Source organism: Pseudophryne corroboree, chromosome 3, assembly GCF_028390025.1.
Source record: "Pseudophryne corroboree isolate aPseCor3 chromosome 3, aPseCor3.hap2, whole genome shotgun sequence".
In the NCBI taxonomy this organism is placed as follows: Eukaryota; Metazoa; Chordata; class Amphibia; order Anura; family Myobatrachidae; genus Pseudophryne; species Pseudophryne corroboree.
The window spans coordinates 441,414,163-441,432,851 of NC_086446.1; the positions used below are offsets into that span (position 1 = coordinate 441,414,163).

Sequence of the window (18,689 nt, forward strand, 5' to 3'; positions counted from 1 at the left end):
TCCATGTTGGGCAGTTGTTTTTTTCTCTTCCTGTACCATTGTATGTGGAACAGTGTATACTTGCATCACCACAGCGCAAATGGCTGTCCTCACTTTCACAAAATGCACTGCCCTATCAGCAAAAACTCAGGAATGTATTGACCGGGAATTGAACCCGGCCTCCCACGTGGCCGGCTAGATTTCTACCACTGAACCACCAATGATCCACAGATGCTTAATTTTAGACTTACTCATGTACTTTAGTGTACAAAACAAAGCAGGAGAGTCAGGATGCCTTGCCTTGCCATCACCACAACTCCTCAGTTACCAAGCATTGCTAACTCAGTCGGTAAAGCATGAGGCTCTTAATCTCAGGGTCGTGGGTTCGAGCCCCACATTGGGCGGATGTTTTTTTTCTTTTCCTGTACCATTGTATGTGGAACACTGTCAACTTGCACCACCACAGCGCAAATGGCTGTCCTCACTTTCACAAAATGCACTGCCATATCAGCAAAAACTCAGGACTGCATTGGCCGGGAAACAAACCCGGGCCTCCCGCGTGGCAGGCAAGAATTCTACCACTGAACCACCAATGCTCCACAGATACTGAATTTTACACTTACTCGTGTACTTTAGTGTATGAAACAAAGCAGGAGTGTCAGGATGCCTTGCCTTGCCATCACCTCCATACATTCTCAACCAAGCCTGGCTAACTCAGTCGGTAGAGCATGAGACTCTTAATCTCAGGGTCGTGGGTTCGAGCCCCACGTTGGGCGGATGTTTTTTCTTTTCCTGTACCATTGTATGTGGAACACTGTATACTTGCACCACAACAGCGCAAATGGCTGTCCTCACTTTCACAAAATACACTGCCATATCAGGAAAAACTCAAGACTGCATTGGCCGGGAATCGATTCCGGGCCTCACGCGTGGCAGGCGAGAATTCTAACACTGAACCACCAATGCTCCACAGATGCCTTATTTTACACTTACTCATGTACTTTAGTGTATAAAACAAAGCAGGAGTGTCAGGATGCCTTGCCTTGCCATCACCTCCATACATGCTCAACCAAGCCTGGCTAGCTCAGTCGGTAGAGCATGAGACTCTTAATCTCAGGGTCGTGGGTTCGAGCCCCACGTTGAGCGGATGTTTTTTCTTTTCCTGTACCATTGTATGTGGAACACTGTCAACTTGCACCACCACAGCGCAAATGGCTGTCCTCACTTTCACAAAATGCACTGCCCTATCAGCAAAAACTCAGGAATGTATTGACCGGGATTTGAACCCGGCCTCCCACGTGGCCGGCTAGATTTCTACCACTGAATTACCAATGATCCACAGATGCTTAATTTTAGACTTACTCATGTACTTTAGTGTACAAAACAAAGCAGGAGAGTCAGGATGCCTTGCCTTGCCATCACCACAACTCCTCGGTTACCAAGCATTGCTAACTCAGTCGGTAAAGCGTAAGACTCTTAATCTCAGGGTCGTGGGTTCGAGCCCCACATTGGGCGGATGTTTTTTTTCTTTTCCTGTACCATTGTATGTGGAACACTGTCAACTTGCACCACCACAGCGCAAATGGCTGTCCTCACTTTCACAAAATGCACTGCCCTATCAGCAAAAACTCAGGACTGCATTGGCCGGGAATCGAACCAAGACCTCCCGCGTGGCAGGCGAGAATTCTACCACTGAACCACCAATGCTCCACAGATACTTAATTTTACACTTACTCGTGTACTTTAGTTTATGAAACAAAGCAGGAGTGTCAGGATGCCTTGCCTTGCCATCACCTCCATACATTCTCAACCAAGCCTGGCTAGCTCAGTCGGTAGAGCATGAGACTCTTAATTTCAGTGTCGTGGGTTCAAGCCCCACGTTGGGCGGATGTTTTTTCTTTTCCTGTACCATTGTATGTGGAACACTGTATACTTGCACCACCACAGCGCAAATGGCTGTCCTCACTTTCACAAAATACACTGCCATATCAGCAAAAACTCAGGACTGCATTGGCCGGGAATCGATTCCGGGCCTCACGCGTGGCAGGCGAGAATTCTACTACTGAACCACCAATGCTCCACAGATGCCTAATTTTACACTTACTCATGTACTTTAGTGTATAAAACAAAGCAGGAGTGTCAGGATGCCTTGCCTTGCCATCACCTCCAAGCCTACGTAACCAAGCCCGACTAGCACAGTCGCTAGAGCATAAGACTATTAATCTTAGGGTCATGTATTTGAGCTCCATGTTGGGCAGTTGTTTTTTTCTCTTCCTGTACCATTGTATGTGGAACAGTGTATACTTGCATCACCACAGCGTAAATGGCTGTCCTCACTTTCACAAAATGCACTGCCCTATCAGCAAAAACTCAGGAATGTATTGACCGGGAATTGAACCCGGCCTCCCACGTGGCCGGCTAGATTTCTACCACTGAACCACCAATGATCCACAGATGCTTAATTTTAGACTTACTCATGTACTTTAGTGTACAAAACAAAGCAGGAGAGTCAGGATGCCTTGCCTTGCCATCACCACAACTCCTCAGTTACCAAGCATTGCTAACTCAGTCGGTAAAGCATGAGGCTCTTAATCTCAGGGTCGTGGGTTCGAGCCCCACATTGGGAGGATGTTTTTTTTCTTTTCCTGTACCATTGTATGTGGAACACTGTCAACTTGCACCACCACAGCGCAAATGGCTGTCCTCACTTTCACAAAATGCACTGCCATATCAGCAAAAACTCAGGACTGCATTGGCCGGGAAACAAACCCGGGCCTCCCGCGTGGCAGGCAAGAATTCTACCACTGAACCACCAATGCTCCACAGATACTGAATTTTACACTTACTCGTGTACTTTAGTGTATGAAACAAAGCAGGAGTGTCAGGATGCCTTGCCTTGCCATCACCTCCATACATTCTCAACCAAGCCTGGCTAACTCAGTCGGTAGAGCATGAGACTCTTAATCTCAGGGTCGTGGGTTCGAGCCCCACGTTGGGCGGATGTTTTTTCTTTTCCTGTACCATTGTATGTGGAACACTGTATACTTGCACCACAACAGCGCAAATGGCTGTCCTCACTTTCACAAAATACACTGCCATATCAGGAAAAACTCAAGACTGCATTGGCCGGGAATCGATTCCGGGCCTCACGCGTGGCAGGCGAGAATTCTAACACTGAACCACCAATGCTCCACAGATGCCTTATTTTACACTTACTCATGTACTTTAGTGTATAAAACAAAGCAGGAGTGTCAGGATGCCTTGCCTTGCCATCACCTCCATACATGCTCAACCAAGCCTGGCTAGCTCAGTCGGTAGAGCATGAGACTCTTAATCTCAGGGTCGTGGGTTCGAGCCCCACGTTGAGCGGATGTTTTTTCTTTTCCTGTACCATTGTATGTGGAACACTGTATACTTGCACCACCACAGCGCAAATGGCTGTCCTCACTTTCACAAAATACACTGCCATATCAGCAAAAACTCAGGACTGCATTGGCCGGGAATCGATTCCTGGCCTCACGCCTGGCAGGCGAGAATTCTACCACTGAACCACCAATGCTCCACAGATGCTTAATTTTACACTTACTCATGTACTTTAGTGTATAAAACAAAGCAGGAGTGTCAGGATGCCTTGCCTTGCCATCACCTCCAAGCCTACGTAACCAAGCCCGACTAGCACAGTCGCTAGAGCATAAGACTATTAATCTTAGGGTCATGTATTTGAGCTCCATGTTGGGCAGTTGTTTTTTTCTCTTCCTGTACCATTGTATGTGGAACAGTGTATACTTGCATCACCACAGCGCAAATGGCTGTCCTCACTTTCACAAAATGCACTGCCCTATCAGCAAAAACTCAGGAATGTATTGACCGGGAATTGAACCCGGCCTCCCACGTGGCCGGCTAGATTTCTACCACTGAACCACCAATGATCCACAGATGCTTAATTTTAGACTTACTCATGTACTTTAGTGTACAAAACAAAGCAGGAGAGTCAGGATGCCTTGCCATCACCACAACTCCTCGGTTACCAAGCATTGCTAACTTAGTCGGTAAAGCATGAGACTCTTAATCTCAGGGTCGTGGGTTCGAGCCCCACATTGGGCGGATGTTTTTTTTCTTTTCCTGTACCATTGTATGTGGAACACTGTCAACTTGCACCACCACAGCGCAAATGGCTGTCCTCACTTTCACAAAATGCACTGCCATATCAGCAAAAACTCAGGACTGCATTGGCCGGGAATCGAACCCGGGCCTCCCGCATGGCAGGTGACAATTCTACCACTGAACCACCAATGCTCCACAGATACTTAATTTCACACTTACTCCTGTACTTTAGTGTATGAAACAAAGCAGGAGAGTCAGGATGCCTTCCCTTTCCATCACCACAACTCCTCGGTTACCAAGCATTGCTAACTCAGTCGGTAAAGCATGAGACTCTTAATCTCAGGGTCGTGGGTTCGAGCCCCACATTGGGCGGATGTTTTTTTTCTTTTCCTGTACCATTGTATGTGGAACACTGTCAACTTGCACCACCACAGCGCAAATGGCTGTCCTCACTTTCACAAAATGCACTGCCATATCAGCAAAAACTCAGGACTGCATTGGCCGGGAATCGAACCCGGGCCTCCCGCTTGGCAGGCGAGAATTCTACCACTGAACCACCAATGCTCCACAGATACTTAATTTTACACTTACTCGTGTACTTTAGTGTATGAAACAAAGCAGGAGTGTCAGGATGCCTTGCCTTGCCATCACCTCCATACATTCTCAACCAATCCTGGCTAGCTCAGTCGGTAGAGCATGAGACTCTTAATCTCAGGGTCGTGGGTTCGAGCCCCACGTTGGGAGGATGTTTTTTCTTTTCCTGTACCATTGTATGTGGAACAGTGTATACTTGCACCACCACAGCGCAAATGGCTGTCCTCACTTTCACAAAATACACTGCCATATCAGCAAAAACTCAGGACTGCATTGGCCGGGAATGGATTCCGGGCCTCACGCGTGGCAGTCGAGAATTCTACCACTTAACCACCAATGCTCCACAGATGCCTAATTTTACACTTACTCATGTACTTTAGTGTATAAAAAAAGCAGGAGTGTCAGGATGCCTTGCCTTGCCATCACCTCCAAGCCTACGTAACCAAGCCCGACTAGCACAGTCGCTAGAGCATAAGACTATTAATCTTAGGGTCATGTATTTGAGCTCCATGTTGGGCAGTTGTTTTTTTCTCTTCCTGTACCATTGTATGTGGAACAGTGTATACTTGCATCACCACAGCGCAAATGGCTGTCCTCACTTTCACAAAATGCACTGCCCTATCAGCAAAAACTCAGGAATGTATTGACCGGGAATTGAACCCGGCCTCCCACGTGGCCGGCTAGATTTCTACCACTGAACCACCAATGATCCACAGATGCTTAATTTTAGACTTACTCATGTACTTTAGTGTACAAAACAAAGCAGGAGAGTCAGGATGCCTTCCCTTTCCATCACCACAACTCCTCGGTTACCAAGCATTGCTAACTCAGTCGGTAAAGCATGAGACTCTTAATCTCAGCGTCGTGGGTCCGAGCCCCACATTGGGCGGATGTTTTTTTTTCTTTTCCTGTACCATTGTATGTGGAACACTGTCACTTGCACCACCACAGCGCAAATGGCTGTCCTCACTTTCACAAAATGCACTGCCATATCAGCAAAAAATCAGGACTGCATTGGCCGGGAATCGAACCCGGGCCTCCCGCGTGGCAGGCGAGAATTCTACCACTGAACCACCAATGCTCCACAGATACTTAATTTTACACTTACTCGTGTACTTTAGTGTATGAAACAAAGCAGGAGTGTCAGGATGCCTTGCCTTGCCATCACCTCCATATATGCTCAACCAAGCCTGGCTAGCTCAGTCGGTAGAGCATGAGACTCTTAATCTCAGGGTCGTGGGTTCGAGCCCCACGTTGGGCGGATGTTTTTTCTTTTCCTGTACCATTGTATGTGGAACACTGTATACTTGCACCACAACAGCGCAAATGGCTGTCCTCACTTTCACAAAATACACTGCCATATCAGCAAAAACTCAAGACTGCATTGGCCGGGAATTGATTCCGGGCCTCACGCGTGGCAGGCGAGAATTCTACCACTGAACCACCAATGCTCCACAGATGCCTTATTTTACACTTACTCATGTACTTTAGTGTATAAAACAAAGCAGGAGTGTCAGGATGCCTTGCTTTGCCATCACCTCCATACATTCTCAACCAAGCCTGGCTAGCTCAGTCGGTAGAGCATGAGACTCTTAATCTCAGGGTCGTGGGTTCGAGCCCCACGTTGGGCGGATATTTTTTCTTTTCCTGTACCATTGTATGTGGAACACTGTATACTTGCACCACCACAGCGCAAATGGCTGTCCTCACTTTCACAAAATACACTGCCATATCAGCAAAAACTCAGGACTGCATTGGCCGGGAATCGATTCCGGGCCTCACGCGTGGCAGGCGAGAATTCTACCACTGAACCACCAATGCTCCACAGATGCCTAATTTTACACTTACTCATGTACTTTAGTGTATAAAACAAAGCTGGAGTGTCAGGATGCCTTGCCTTGCCATCACCTCCAAGCCTACGTAACCTAGCCCGACTAGCACAGTCGCTAGAGCATAAGACTATTAATCTTAGGGTCATGTATTTGAGCTCCATGTTGGGCAGTTGTTTTTTTCTCTTCCTGTACCATTGTATGTGGAACAGTGTATACTTGCATCACCACAGCGCAAATGGCTGTCCTCACTTTCACAAAATGCACTGCCCTATCAGCAAAAACTCAGGAATGTATTGACCGGGAATTGAACCTGGCCTCCCACGTGGCCGGCTAGATTTCTACCACTGAACCACCAATGATCCACAGATGCTTATTTTTAGACTTACTCATGTACTTTAGTGTACAAAACAAAGCAGGAGAGTCAGGATGCCTTCCCTTTCCATCACCACAACTCCTCGGTTACCAAGCATTGCTAACTCAGTCGGTAAAGCATGAGACTCTTAATCTCAGGGTCGTGGGTTAGAGCCCCACGTTGGGCGGATGTTTTTTCTTTTCCTGTACCATTGTATGTGGAAAACTGTATACTTGCACCATCACAGCGCAAATGGCTGTCCTCACTTTCACAAAATACACTGCCATATCAGCAAAAACTCAGGACTGCATTGGCCGGGAATCGATTCCGGGCCTCACGCGTGGCAGGCGAGAATTCTTCTACTGAACCACCAATGCTCCACAGATGCCTAATTTTACACTTACTCATGTACTTTAGTGTATAAAACAAAGCAGGAGTGTCAGGATGCCTTGCCTTGCCATCACCTCCAAGCCTACGTAACCAAGCCCGACTAGCACAGTCGCTAGAGCATAAGACTATTAATCTTAGGGTCATGTATTTGAGCTCCATGTTGGGCAGTTGTTTTTTTCTCTTCCTGTACCATTGTATGTGGAACAGTGTATACTTGCATCACCACAGCGCAAATGGCTGTCCTCACTTTCACAAAATGCACTGCCCTATCAGCAAAAACTCAGGAATGTATTGACCGGGAATTGAACCCGGCCTCCCACGTGGCCGGCTAGATTTCTACCACTGAACCACCAATGATCCACAGATGCTTAATTTTAGACTTACTCATGTACTTTAGTGTACAAAACAAAGCAGGAGAGTCAGGATGCCTTGCCTTGCCATCACCACAACTCCTCAGTTACCAAGCATTGCTAACTCAGTCGGTAAAGCATGAGGCTCTTAATCTCAGGGTCGTGGGTTCGAGCCCCACATTGGGCGGATGTTTTTTTTCTTTTCCTGTACCATTGTATGTGGAACACTGTCAACTTGCACCACCACAGCGCAAATGGCTGTCCTCACTTTCACAAAATGCACTGCCATATCAGCAAAAACTCAGGACTGCATTGGCCGGGAAACAAACCCGGGCCTCCCGCGTGGCAGGCAAGAATTCTACCACTGAACCACCAATGCTCCACAGATACTGAATTTTACACTTACTCGTGTACTTTAGTGTATGAAACAAAGCAGGAGTGTCAGGATGCCTTGCCTTGCCATCACCTCCATACATTCTCAACCAAGCCTGGCTAACTCAGTCGGTAGAGCATGAGACTCTTAATCTCAGGGTCGTGGGTTCGAGCCCCACGTTGGGCGGATGTTTTTTCTTTTCCTGTACCATTGTATGTGGAACACTGTATACTTGCACCACAACAGCGCAAATGGCTGTCCTCACTTTCACAAAATACACTGCCATATCAGGAAAAACTCAAGACTGCATTGGCCGGGAATCGATTCCGGGCCTCACGCGTGGCAGGCGAGAATTCTAACACTGAATCACCAATGCTCCACAGATGCCTTATTTTACACTTACTCATGTACTTTAGTGTATAAAACAAAGCAGGAGTGTCAGGATGCCTTGCCTTGCCATCACCTCCATACATGCTCAACCAAGCCTGGCTAGCTCAGTCGGTAGAGCATGAGACTCTTAATCTCAGGGTCGTGGGTTCGAGCCCCACGTTGAGCGGATGTTTTTTCTTTTCCTGTACCATTGTATGTGGAACACTGTCAACTTGCACCACCACAGCGCAAATGGCTGTCCTCACTTTCACAAAATGCACTGCCCTATCAGCAAAAACTCAGGAATGTATTGACCGGGATTTGAACCCGGCCTCCCACGTGGCCGGCTAGATTTCTACCACTGAATTACCAATGATCCACAGATGCTTAATTTTAGACTTACTCATGTACTTTAGTGTACAAAACAAAGCAGGAGAGTCAGGATGCCTTGCCATCACCACAACTCCTCGGTTACCAAGCATTGCTAACTCAGTCGGTAAAGCATAAGACTCTTAATCTCAGGGTCGTGGGTTCGAGCCCCACATTGGGCGGATGTTTTTTTTCTTTTCCTGTACCATTGTATGTGGAACACTGTCAACTTGCACCACCACAGCGCAAATGGCTGTCCTCACTTTCACAAAATGCACTGCCATATCAGCAAAAACTCAGGACTGCATTGGCCGGGAATCGAACCAAGACCTCCCGCGTGGCAGGCGATAATTCTACCACTGAACCACCAATGCTCCACAGATACTTAATTTTACACTTACTCGTGTACTTTAGTTTATGAAACAAAGCAGGAGTGTCAGGATGCCTTGCCTTGCCATCACCTCCATACATTCTCAACCAAGCCTGGCTAGCTCAGTCGGTAGAGCATGAGACTCTTAATTTCAGTGTCGTGGGTTCAAGCCCCACGTTGGGCGGATGTTTTTTCTTTTCCTGTACCATTGTATGTGGAACACTGTATACTTCCACCACCACAGCGCAAATGGCTGTCCTCACTTTCACAAAATACACTGCCATATCAGCAAAAACTCAGGACTGCATTGGCCGGGAATCGATTCCGGGCCTCACGCGTGGCAGGCGAGAATTCTACTACTGAACCACCAATGCTCCACAGATGCCTAATTTTACACTTACTCATGTACTTTAGTGTATAAAACAAAGCAGGAGTGTCAGGATGCCTTGCCTTGCCATCACCTCCAAGCCTACGTAACCAAGCCCGACTAGCACAGTCGCTAGAGCATAAGACTATTAATCTTAGGGTCATGTATTTGAGCTCCATGTTGGGCAGTTGTTTTTTTCTCTTCCTGTACCATTGTATGTGGAACAGTGTATACTTGCATCACCACAGCGTAAATGGCTGTCCTCACTTTCACAAAATGCACTGCCCTATCAGCAAAAACTCAGGAATGTATTGACGGGGAATTGAAACCGGCCTCCCACGTGGCCGGCTAGATTTCTACCACTGAACCACCAATGATCCACAGATGCTTAATTTTAGACTTACTCATGTACTTTAGTGTACAAAACAAAGCAGGAGAGTCAGGATGCCTTGCCTTGCCATCACCACAACTCCTCAGTTACCAAGCATTGCTAACTCAGTCGGTAAAGCATGAGGCTCTTAATCTCAGGGTCGTGGGTTCGAGCCCCACATTGGGCGGATGTTTTTTTTCTTTTCCTGTACCATTGTATGTGGAACACTGTCAACTTGCACCACCACAGCGCAAATGGCTGTCCTCACTTTCACAAAATGCACTGCCATATCAGCAAAAACTCAGGACTGCATTGGCCGGGAAACAAACCCGGGCCTCCCGCGTGGCAGGCAAGAATTCTACCACTGAACCACCAATGCTCCACAGATACTGAATTTTACACTTACTCGTGTACTTTAGTGTATGAAACAAAGCAGGAGTGTCAGGATGCCTTGCCTTGCCATCACCTCCATACATTCTCAACCAAGCCTGGCTAACTCAGTCGGTAGAGCATGAGACTCTTAATCTCAGGGTCGTGGGTTCGAGCCCCACGTTGGGCGGATGTTTTTTCTTTTCCTGTACCATTGTATGTGGAACACTGTATACTTGCACCACAACAGCGCAAATGGCTGTGCTCACTTTCACAAAATACACTGCCATATCAGGAAAAACTCAAGACTGCATTGGCCGGGAATCGATTCCGGGCCTCACGCGTGGCAGGCGAGAATTCTAACACTGAACCACCAATGCTCCACAGATGCCTTATTTTACACTTACTCATGTACTTTAGTGTATAAAACAAAGCAGGAGTGTCAGGATGCCTTGCCTTGCCATCACCTCCATACATGCTCAACCAAGCCTGGCTAGCTCAGTCGGTAGAGCATGAGACTCTTAATCTCAGGGTCGTGGGTTCGGGCCCCACGTTGAGCGGATGTTTTTTCTTTTCCTGTACCATTGTATGTGGAACACTGTATACTTGCACCACCACAGCGCAAATGGCTGTCCTCACTTTCACAAAATACACTGCCATATCAGCAAAAACTCAGGACTGCATTGGCCGGGAATCGATTCCTGGCCTCACGCCTGGCAGGCGAGAATTCTACCACTGAACCACCAATGCTCCACAGATGCTTAATTTTACACTTACTCATGTACTTTAGTGTATAAAACAAAGCAGGAGTGTCAGGATGCCTTGCCTTGCCATCACCTCCAAGCCTACGTAACCAAGCCCGACTAGCACAGTCGCTAGAGCATAAGACTATTAATCTTAGGGTCATGTATTTGAGCTCCATGTTGGGCAGTTGTTTTTTTCTCTTCCTGTACCATTGTATGTGGAACAGTGTATACTTGCATCACCACAGCGCAAATGGCTGTCCTCACTTTCACAAAATGCACTGCCCTATCAGCAAAAACTCAGGAATGTATTGACCGGGAATTGAACCCGGCCTCCCACGTGGCCGGCTAGATTTCTACCACTGAACCACCAATGATCCACAGATGCTTAATTTTAGACTTACTCATGTACTTTAGTGTACAAAACAAAGCAGGAGAGTCAGGATGCCTTGCCTTGCCATCACCACAACTCCTTGGTTACCAAGCATTGCTAACTTAGTCGGTAAAGCATGAGACTCTTAATCTCAGGGTCGTGGGTTCGAGCCCCACATTGGGCGGATGTTTTTTTTCTTTTCCTGTACCATTGTATGTGGAACACTGTCAACTTGCACCACCACAGCGCAAATGGCTGTCCTCACTTTCACAAAATGCACTGCCATATCAGCAAAAACTCAGGACTGCATTGGCCGGGAATCGAACCCGGGCCTCCCGCATGGCAGGTGACAATTCTACCACTGAACCACCAATACTCCACAGATACTTAATTTCACACTTACTCCTGTACTTTAGTGTATGAAACAAAGCAGGAGAGTCAGGATGCCTTCCCTTTCCATCACCACAACTCCTCGGTTACCAAGCATTGCTAACTCAGTCGGTAAAGCATGAGACTCTTAATCTCAGGGTCGTGGGTTCGAGCCCCACATTGGGCGGATGTTTTTTTTCTTTTCCTGTACCATTGTATGTGGAACACTGTCAACTTGCACCACCACAGCGCAAATGGCTGTCCTCACTTTCACAAAATGCTTTGCCATATCAGCAAAAACTCAGGACTGCATTGGCCGGGAATCGAACCCGGGCCTCCCGCTTGGCAGGCGAGAATTCTACCACTGAACCACCAATGCTCCACAGATACTTAATTTTACACTTACTCGTGTACTTTAGTGTATGAAACAAAGCAGGAGTGTCAGGATGCCTTGCCTTGCCATCACCTTCATACATTCTCAACCAATCCTGGCTAGCTCAGTCGGTAGAGCATGAGACTCTTAATCTCAGGGTCGTGGGTTCGAGCCCCACGTTGGGAGGATGTTTTTTCTTTTCCTGTACCATTGTATGTGGAACAGTGTATACTTGCACCACCACAGCGCAAATGGCTGTCCTCACTTTCACAAAATACACTGCCATATCAGCAAAAACTCAGGACTGCATTGGCCGGGAATGGATTCCGGGCCTCACGCGTGGCAGTCGAGAATTCTACCACTTAACCACCAATGCTCCACAGATGCCTAATTTTACACTTACTCATGTACTTTAGTGTATAAAAAAAGCAGGAGTGTCAGGATGCCTTGCCTTGCCATCACCTCCAAGCCTACGTAACCAAGCCCGACTAGCACAGTCGCTAGAGCATAAGACTATTAATCTTAGGGTCATGTATTTGAGCTCCATGTTGGGCAGTTGTTTTTTTCTCTTCCTGTACCATTGTATGTGGAACAGTGTATACTTGCATCACCACAGCGCAAATGGCTGTCCTCACTTTCACAAAATGCACTGCCCTATCAGCAAAAACTCAGGAATGTATTGACCGGGAATTGAACCCGGCCTCCCACGTGGCCGGCTAGATTTCTACCACTGAACCACCAATGATCCACAGATGCTTAATTTTAGACTTACTCATGTACTTTAGTGTACAAAACAAAGCAGGAGAGTCAGGATGCCTTCCCTTTCCATCACCACAACTCCTCGGTTACCAAGCATTGCTAACTCAGTCGGTAAAGCATGAGACTCTTAATCTCAGCGTCGTGGGTCCGAGCCCCACATTGGGCGGATGTTTTTTTTTCTTTTCCTGTACCATTGTATGTGGAACACTGTCACTTGCACCACCACAGCGCAAATGGCTGTCCTCACTTTCACAAAATGCACTGCCATATCAGCAAAAAATCAGGACTGCATTGGCCGGGAATCGAACCCGGGCCTCCCGCGTGGCAGGCGAGAATTCTACCACTGAACCACCAATGCTCCACAGATACTTAATTTTACACTTACTCGTGTACTTTAGTGTATGAAACAAAGCAGGAGTGTCAGGATGCCTTGCCTTGCCATCACCTCCATATATGCTCAACCAAGCCTGGCTAGCTCAGTCGGTAGAGCATGAGACTCTTAATCTCAGGGTCGTGGGTTCGAGCCCCACGTTGGGCGGATGTTTTTTCTTTTCCTGTACCATTGTATGTGGAACACTGTATACTTGCACCACAACAGCGCAAATGGCTGTCCTCACTTTCACAAAATACACTGCCATATCAGCAAAAACTCAAGACTGCATTGGCCGGGAATTGATTCCGGGCCTCACGCGTGGCAGGCGAGAATTCTACCACTGAACCACCAATGCTCCACAGATGCCTTATTTTACACTTACTCATGTACTTTAGTGTATAAAACAAAGCAGGAGTGTCAGGATGCCTTGCTTTGCCATCACCTCCATACATTCTCAACCAAGCCTGGCTAGCTCAGTCGGTAGAGCATGAGACTCTTAATCTCAGGGTCGTGGGTTCGAGCCCCACGTTGGGCGGATATTTTTTCTTTTCCTGTACCATTGTATGTGGAACACTGTATACTTGCACCACCACAGCGCAAATGGCTGTCCTCACTTTCACAAAATACACTGCCATATCAGCAAAAACTCAGGACTGCATTGGCCGGGAATCGATTCCGGGCCTCACGCGTGGCAGGCGAGAATTCTACCACTGAACCACCAATGCTCCACAGATGCCTAATTTTACACTTACTCATGTACTTTAGTGTATAAAAAAAGCAGGAGTGTCAGGATGCCTTGCCTTGCCATCACCTCCAAGCCTACGTAACCAAGCCCGACTAGCACAGTCGCTAGAGCATAAGACTATTAATCTTAGGGTCATGTATTTGAGCTCCATGTTGGGCAGTTGTTTTTTTCTCTTCCTGTACCATTGTATGTGGAACAGTGTATACTTGCATCACCACAGCGCAAATGGCTGTCCTCACTTTCACAAAATGCACTGCCATATCAGCAAAAACTCAGGAATGTATTGACCGGGAATTGAACCCGGCCTCCCACGTGGCCGGCTAGATTTCTACCACTGAACCACCAATGATCCACAGATGCTTAATTTTAGACTTACTCATGTACTTTAGTGTACAAAACAAAGCAGGAGAGTCAGGATGCCTTCCCTTTCCATCACCACAACTCCTCGGTTACCAAGCATTGCTAACTCAGTCGGTAAAGCATGAGACTCTTAATCTCAGCGTCGTGGGTCCGAGCCCCACATTGGGCGGATGTTTTTTTTTTCTTTTCCTGTACCATTGTATGTGGAACACTGTCAACTTGCACAACCACAGCGCAAATGGCTGTCCTCACTTTCACAAAATGCACTGCCATATCAGGACTGCATTGGCCGGGAATAGAACCCGGGCCTCCCGCGTGGCAGGCGAGAATTCTTCCACTGAACCACCAATGCTCCACAGATACTTAATTTTACACTTACTCGTGTACTTTAGTGTATGAAACAAAGCAGGAGTGTCAGGATGCCTTGCCTTGCCATCACCTCCATATATGCTCAACCAAGCCTGGCTAGCTCAGTCGGTAGAGCATGAGACTCTTAATCTCAGGGTCGTGGGTTCGAGCCCCACGTTGGGCGGATGTTTCTTTTTTCCTGTACCATTGTATGTGGAACACTGTATACTTGCACCACAACAGCGCAAATGGCTGTCCTCACTTTCACAAAATACACTGCCATATCAGCAAAAACTCAAGACTGCATTGGCCGGGAATTGATTCCGGGCCTCACGCGTGGCAGGCGAGAATTCTACCACTGAACCACCAATGCTCCACAGATGCCTTATTTTACACTTACTCATGTACTTTAGTGTATAAAACAAAGCAGGAGTGTCAGGATGCCTTGCTTTGCCATCACATCCATACATTCTCAACCAAGCCTGGCTAGCTCAGTCGGTAGAGCATGAGACTCTTAATCTCAGGGTCGTGGGTTCGAGCCCCACGTTGGGCGGATATTTTTTCTTTTCCTGTACCATTGTATGTGGAACACTGTATACTTGCACCACCACAGCGCAAATGGCTGTCCTCACTTTCACAAAATACACTGCCATATCAGCAAAAACTCAGGACTGCATTGGCCGGGAATCGATTCCGGGCCTCACGCGTGGCAGGCGAGAATTCTACCACTGAACCACCAATGCTCCACAGATGCCTAATTTTACACTTACTCATGTACTTTAGTGTATAAAACAAAGCTGGAGTGTCAGGATGCCTTGCCTTGCCATCACCTCCAAGCCTACGTAACCTAGCCCGACTAGCACAGTCGCTAGAGCATAAGACTATTAATCTTAGGGTCATGTATTTGAGCTCCATGTTGGGCAGTTGTTTTTTTCTCTTCCTGTACCATTGTATGTGGAACAGTGTATACTTGCATCACCACAGCGCAAATGGCTGTCCTCACTTTCACAAAATGCACTGCCCTATCAGCAAAAACTCAGGAATGTATTGACCGGGAATTGAACCTGGCCTCCCACGTGGCCGGCTAGATTTCTACCACTGAACCACCAATGATCCACAGATGCTTATTTTTAGACTTACTCATGTACTTTAGTGTACAAAACAAAGCAGGAGAGTCAGGATGCCTTCCCTTTCCATCACCACAACTCCTCGGTTACCAAGCATTGCTAACTCAGTCGGTAAAGCATGAGACTCTTAATCTCAGGGTCGTGGGTTAGAGCCCCACGTTGGGCGGATGTTTTTTCTTTTCCTGTACCATTGTATGTGGAAAACTGTATACTTGCACCATCACAGCGCAAATGGCTGTCCTCACTTTCACAAAATACACTGCCATTTCAGCAAAACCTAAGGACTGCATTGGCCGGGAATCGAACCCTGGCCTCCCGCGTGGCAGGCGAGAATTCTACCACTGAACCACCAATGCTCCACAGATACTTAATTTTACATGTACTCGTGTACTTTAGTGTATGAAACAAAGCAGGAGTGTCAGGATGCCTTGCCTTGCCATCACCTCCATACATTCTAAACCAAGCCTGGCTAGCTCAGTCGGTAGAGCATGAGACTCTTAATCTCAGGGTCGTGGGTTCGAGCCCCACGTTGGGCAGATGTTTTTTCTTTTCATGAACCATTGTATGTGGAACAGTGTATACTTGCACCACCACAGCGCAAATGGCTGTCCTCACTTTCACAAAATACACTGCCATATCAGCAAAAACTCAGGACTGCATTGGCCGGGAATCGATTCCGGGCCTCACGCGTGGCAGGCGAGAACTCTACCACTGAACCACCAATGCTCCACAGATACCTAATTTTACACTTACTCATGTACTTTAGTGTATAAAACAAAGCTGGAGTGTCAGGATGCCTTGCCTTGCCATCACCTCCAAGCCTACGTAACCAAGCCCGACTAGCACAGTCGCTAGAGCATAAGACTATTAATCTTAGGGTCATGTATTTGTGCTCCATGTTGGGCAGTTGTTTTTTTCTCTTCCTGTACCATTGTATGTGGAACAGTATATACTTGCATCACCACAGCGCAAATGGCTGTCCTCACTTTCACAAAATGAACTGCCCTATCAGCAAAAACTCAGGAATGTATTGACCGGGAATTGAACCCGGCCTCTCACGTGGCCGGCTAGATTTCTACCACTGAACCACCGATGATCCACAGATGCTTAATTTTAGACTTACTCATGTACTTTAGTGTACAAAACAAAGCAGGAGAGTCAGGATGCCTTGCCTTGCCATCACCACAACTCCTCGGTTACCAAGCATTGCTAACTCATTCGGTAAAGCATGAGACTCTTAATCTCAGGGTCGTGGGTTCGAGCCCCACATTGGGCGGATGTTTTTTTTCTTTTCCCGTACCATTGTATGTGGAACACTGTCAACTTGCACCACCACAGCGCAAATGGCTGTCCTCACTTTCACAAAATGCACTGCCATATCAGCAAAAGCTCAAGACTGCATTGGCCGGGAATCGAACCCAGGCCTCCCGCGTGGCAGGTGAGAATTCTACCACTGAACCACCAATGCTCCACAGAAACTTAGTTTTACACTTACTCGTGTACTTTAGTGTATGAAACAAAGCAGGAGTGTCAGAATGCCTTGCCTTGCCTTCACCTCCATACATTCTCAACCAAGCCCGGATAGCTCAGTCGGTAGAGCATGAGACTCTTAATCTCAGACTCGTGGGTTCGAGCCCCACGTTGTGCGGATGTTATTTCTTTTCCGGTACCATTGTATGTGGAACACTGTCAACTTGCACCACAACAGCGCAAATGGCTGTCCTCACTTTCACAAAATACACTGCCATATCAGCAAAAACTCAGGACTGCATTGGCCGGGAATTGATTCCGGGCCTCATGCGTGGCAGGCGAGAATTCTACCACCGAACCACCAATGTTCCACAGATGCCTAATTTTACACTTACTCATGTACTTTAGTGTATAAAACAAAGCAGGAGTGTCAGGATGCCTTGCCTTGCCATCACCTCCAAGCCTACGTAACCAAGCCCGACTAGCACAGTCGCTAGAGCATAAGACTATTAATCTTAGGGTCATGTATTTGAGCTCCATGTTGGGCAGTTGTTTTTTTCTCTTCCTGTACCATTGTATGTGGAACAGTGTATACTTGCATCACCACAGTGCAAATGGCTGTCCTCACTTTCACAAAATGCACTGCCCTATCAGCAAAAACTCAGGAATGTATTGACCGGGAATTGAACCCGGCCTCCCACGTGGCCGGCTAGATTTCTACCACTGAACCACCAATGATCCACAGATGCTTAATTTTAGACTTACTCATGTACTTTAGTGTACAAAACAAAGCAGGAGAGTCAGGATGCCTTGCCTTGCCATCACCACAACTCCTCGGTTACCAAGCATTGCTAACTCAGTTGGTAAAGCATGAGACTCTTAATCTCAGGGTTGTGGGTTCGAGCCCCACATTGGGTGGATGTTTTTTTTCTTTTCCCGTACCATTGTATGTGGAACACTGTCAACTTGCACCACCACAGCGCAAATGGCTGTCCTCACTTTCACAAAATGCACTGCCATATCAGCAAAAGCTCAGGACTGCATTGGCCGGGAATCGAACCCAGGACTCCCGCGTGACAGGAGAGAATTCTACCACTGAACCACCAATGCTCCACAGAAGCTTAATTTTACACTTACTCGTGTACTTTAGTGTATGAAACAAAGCAGGAGTGTCAGGATGCCTTGCCTTGCCTTCACCTCCATACATTCTCAACCAAGCCCGGCTAGCTCAGTCGGTAGCGCATGAGACTCTTAATCTCAGACTCGTGGGTTCGAGCTACACGTTGGGCGGATGTTATTTCTTTTCCTGTACCATTGTATGTGGAACACTTTCAATTTGCACCACCACAGTGCAAATGGCTGTCCTCACTTTCACAAAATACACTGCCATATCAGCAAAAACTCAGGACTGCATTGGCCGGGAATTGATTCCGGGCCTCATGCGTGGCAGGCGAGAATTCT

General features: G+C 47.2%; 27 non-coding genes across 27 annotated transcripts; 18 read left to right on the forward strand and 9 right to left on the reverse strand.

The window, feature by feature from the left end:
- The first annotated feature begins 682 nt into the window (after positions 1-682).
- TRNAK-CUU (transfer RNA lysine (anticodon CUU)) lies at positions 683-755 on the forward strand. The gene has a single exon. It is a non-coding gene; the product is annotated as a tRNA-Lys (tRNA).
- A 297-nt stretch (positions 756-1,052) lies between these two features.
- On the forward strand, positions 1,053-1,125 carry TRNAK-CUU (transfer RNA lysine (anticodon CUU)). The gene has a single exon. It is a non-coding gene; the product is annotated as a tRNA-Lys (tRNA).
- A 490-nt stretch (positions 1,126-1,615) lies between these two features.
- Positions 1,616-1,686, reverse strand: TRNAG-GCC (transfer RNA glycine (anticodon GCC)). Its single transcript has one exon. It is a non-coding gene; the product is annotated as a tRNA-Gly (tRNA).
- Positions 1,687-1,793: 107 nt separating this feature from the next.
- Positions 1,794-1,866, forward strand: TRNAK-CUU (transfer RNA lysine (anticodon CUU)). The gene has a single exon. It is a non-coding gene; the product is annotated as a tRNA-Lys (tRNA).
- Positions 1,867-2,905: 1,039 nt separating this feature from the next.
- TRNAK-CUU (transfer RNA lysine (anticodon CUU)) lies at positions 2,906-2,978 on the forward strand. Its single transcript has one exon. It is a non-coding gene; the product is annotated as a tRNA-Lys (tRNA).
- Positions 2,979-3,275: 297 nt separating this feature from the next.
- On the forward strand, positions 3,276-3,348 carry TRNAK-CUU (transfer RNA lysine (anticodon CUU)). The gene has a single exon. It is a non-coding gene; the product is annotated as a tRNA-Lys (tRNA).
- Positions 3,349-4,576: 1,228 nt separating this feature from the next.
- Positions 4,577-4,647, reverse strand: TRNAG-GCC (transfer RNA glycine (anticodon GCC)). Its single transcript has one exon. It is a non-coding gene; the product is annotated as a tRNA-Gly (tRNA).
- A 107-nt stretch (positions 4,648-4,754) lies between these two features.
- On the forward strand, positions 4,755-4,827 carry TRNAK-CUU (transfer RNA lysine (anticodon CUU)). Its single transcript has one exon. It is a non-coding gene; the product is annotated as a tRNA-Lys (tRNA).
- Positions 4,828-5,687: 860 nt separating this feature from the next.
- Positions 5,688-5,758, reverse strand: TRNAG-GCC (transfer RNA glycine (anticodon GCC)). The gene has a single exon. It is a non-coding gene; the product is annotated as a tRNA-Gly (tRNA).
- A 107-nt stretch (positions 5,759-5,865) lies between these two features.
- TRNAK-CUU (transfer RNA lysine (anticodon CUU)) lies at positions 5,866-5,938 on the forward strand. Its single transcript has one exon. It is a non-coding gene; the product is annotated as a tRNA-Lys (tRNA).
- A 297-nt stretch (positions 5,939-6,235) lies between these two features.
- TRNAK-CUU (transfer RNA lysine (anticodon CUU)) lies at positions 6,236-6,308 on the forward strand. The gene has a single exon. It is a non-coding gene; the product is annotated as a tRNA-Lys (tRNA).
- Positions 6,309-8,087: 1,779 nt separating this feature from the next.
- On the forward strand, positions 8,088-8,160 carry TRNAK-CUU (transfer RNA lysine (anticodon CUU)). Its single transcript has one exon. It is a non-coding gene; the product is annotated as a tRNA-Lys (tRNA).
- A 297-nt stretch (positions 8,161-8,457) lies between these two features.
- Positions 8,458-8,530, forward strand: TRNAK-CUU (transfer RNA lysine (anticodon CUU)). The gene has a single exon. It is a non-coding gene; the product is annotated as a tRNA-Lys (tRNA).
- Positions 8,531-9,193: 663 nt separating this feature from the next.
- TRNAK-CUU (transfer RNA lysine (anticodon CUU)) lies at positions 9,194-9,266 on the forward strand. The gene has a single exon. It is a non-coding gene; the product is annotated as a tRNA-Lys (tRNA).
- A 1,039-nt stretch (positions 9,267-10,305) lies between these two features.
- Positions 10,306-10,378, forward strand: TRNAK-CUU (transfer RNA lysine (anticodon CUU)). The gene has a single exon. It is a non-coding gene; the product is annotated as a tRNA-Lys (tRNA).
- Positions 10,379-11,981: 1,603 nt separating this feature from the next.
- Positions 11,982-12,052, reverse strand: TRNAG-GCC (transfer RNA glycine (anticodon GCC)). The gene has a single exon. It is a non-coding gene; the product is annotated as a tRNA-Gly (tRNA).
- Positions 12,053-12,159: 107 nt separating this feature from the next.
- TRNAK-CUU (transfer RNA lysine (anticodon CUU)) lies at positions 12,160-12,232 on the forward strand. The gene has a single exon. It is a non-coding gene; the product is annotated as a tRNA-Lys (tRNA).
- An 860-nt stretch (positions 12,233-13,092) lies between these two features.
- On the reverse strand, positions 13,093-13,163 carry TRNAG-GCC (transfer RNA glycine (anticodon GCC)). Its single transcript has one exon. It is a non-coding gene; the product is annotated as a tRNA-Gly (tRNA).
- A 107-nt stretch (positions 13,164-13,270) lies between these two features.
- Positions 13,271-13,343, forward strand: TRNAK-CUU (transfer RNA lysine (anticodon CUU)). Its single transcript has one exon. It is a non-coding gene; the product is annotated as a tRNA-Lys (tRNA).
- Positions 13,344-13,640: 297 nt separating this feature from the next.
- TRNAK-CUU (transfer RNA lysine (anticodon CUU)) lies at positions 13,641-13,713 on the forward strand. Its single transcript has one exon. It is a non-coding gene; the product is annotated as a tRNA-Lys (tRNA).
- Positions 13,714-14,564: 851 nt separating this feature from the next.
- TRNAG-GCC (transfer RNA glycine (anticodon GCC)) lies at positions 14,565-14,635 on the reverse strand. Its single transcript has one exon. It is a non-coding gene; the product is annotated as a tRNA-Gly (tRNA).
- A 107-nt stretch (positions 14,636-14,742) lies between these two features.
- TRNAK-CUU (transfer RNA lysine (anticodon CUU)) lies at positions 14,743-14,815 on the forward strand. Its single transcript has one exon. It is a non-coding gene; the product is annotated as a tRNA-Lys (tRNA).
- A 296-nt stretch (positions 14,816-15,111) lies between these two features.
- Positions 15,112-15,184, forward strand: TRNAK-CUU (transfer RNA lysine (anticodon CUU)). Its single transcript has one exon. It is a non-coding gene; the product is annotated as a tRNA-Lys (tRNA).
- Positions 15,185-16,043: 859 nt separating this feature from the next.
- Positions 16,044-16,114, reverse strand: TRNAG-GCC (transfer RNA glycine (anticodon GCC)). The gene has a single exon. It is a non-coding gene; the product is annotated as a tRNA-Gly (tRNA).
- A 107-nt stretch (positions 16,115-16,221) lies between these two features.
- Positions 16,222-16,294, forward strand: TRNAK-CUU (transfer RNA lysine (anticodon CUU)). Its single transcript has one exon. It is a non-coding gene; the product is annotated as a tRNA-Lys (tRNA).
- An 861-nt stretch (positions 16,295-17,155) lies between these two features.
- TRNAG-GCC (transfer RNA glycine (anticodon GCC)) lies at positions 17,156-17,226 on the reverse strand. The gene has a single exon. It is a non-coding gene; the product is annotated as a tRNA-Gly (tRNA).
- Positions 17,227-18,267: 1,041 nt separating this feature from the next.
- On the reverse strand, positions 18,268-18,338 carry TRNAD-GUC (transfer RNA aspartic acid (anticodon GUC)). The gene has a single exon. It is a non-coding gene; the product is annotated as a tRNA-Asp (tRNA).
- Positions 18,339-18,689: the final 351 nt, after the last annotated feature.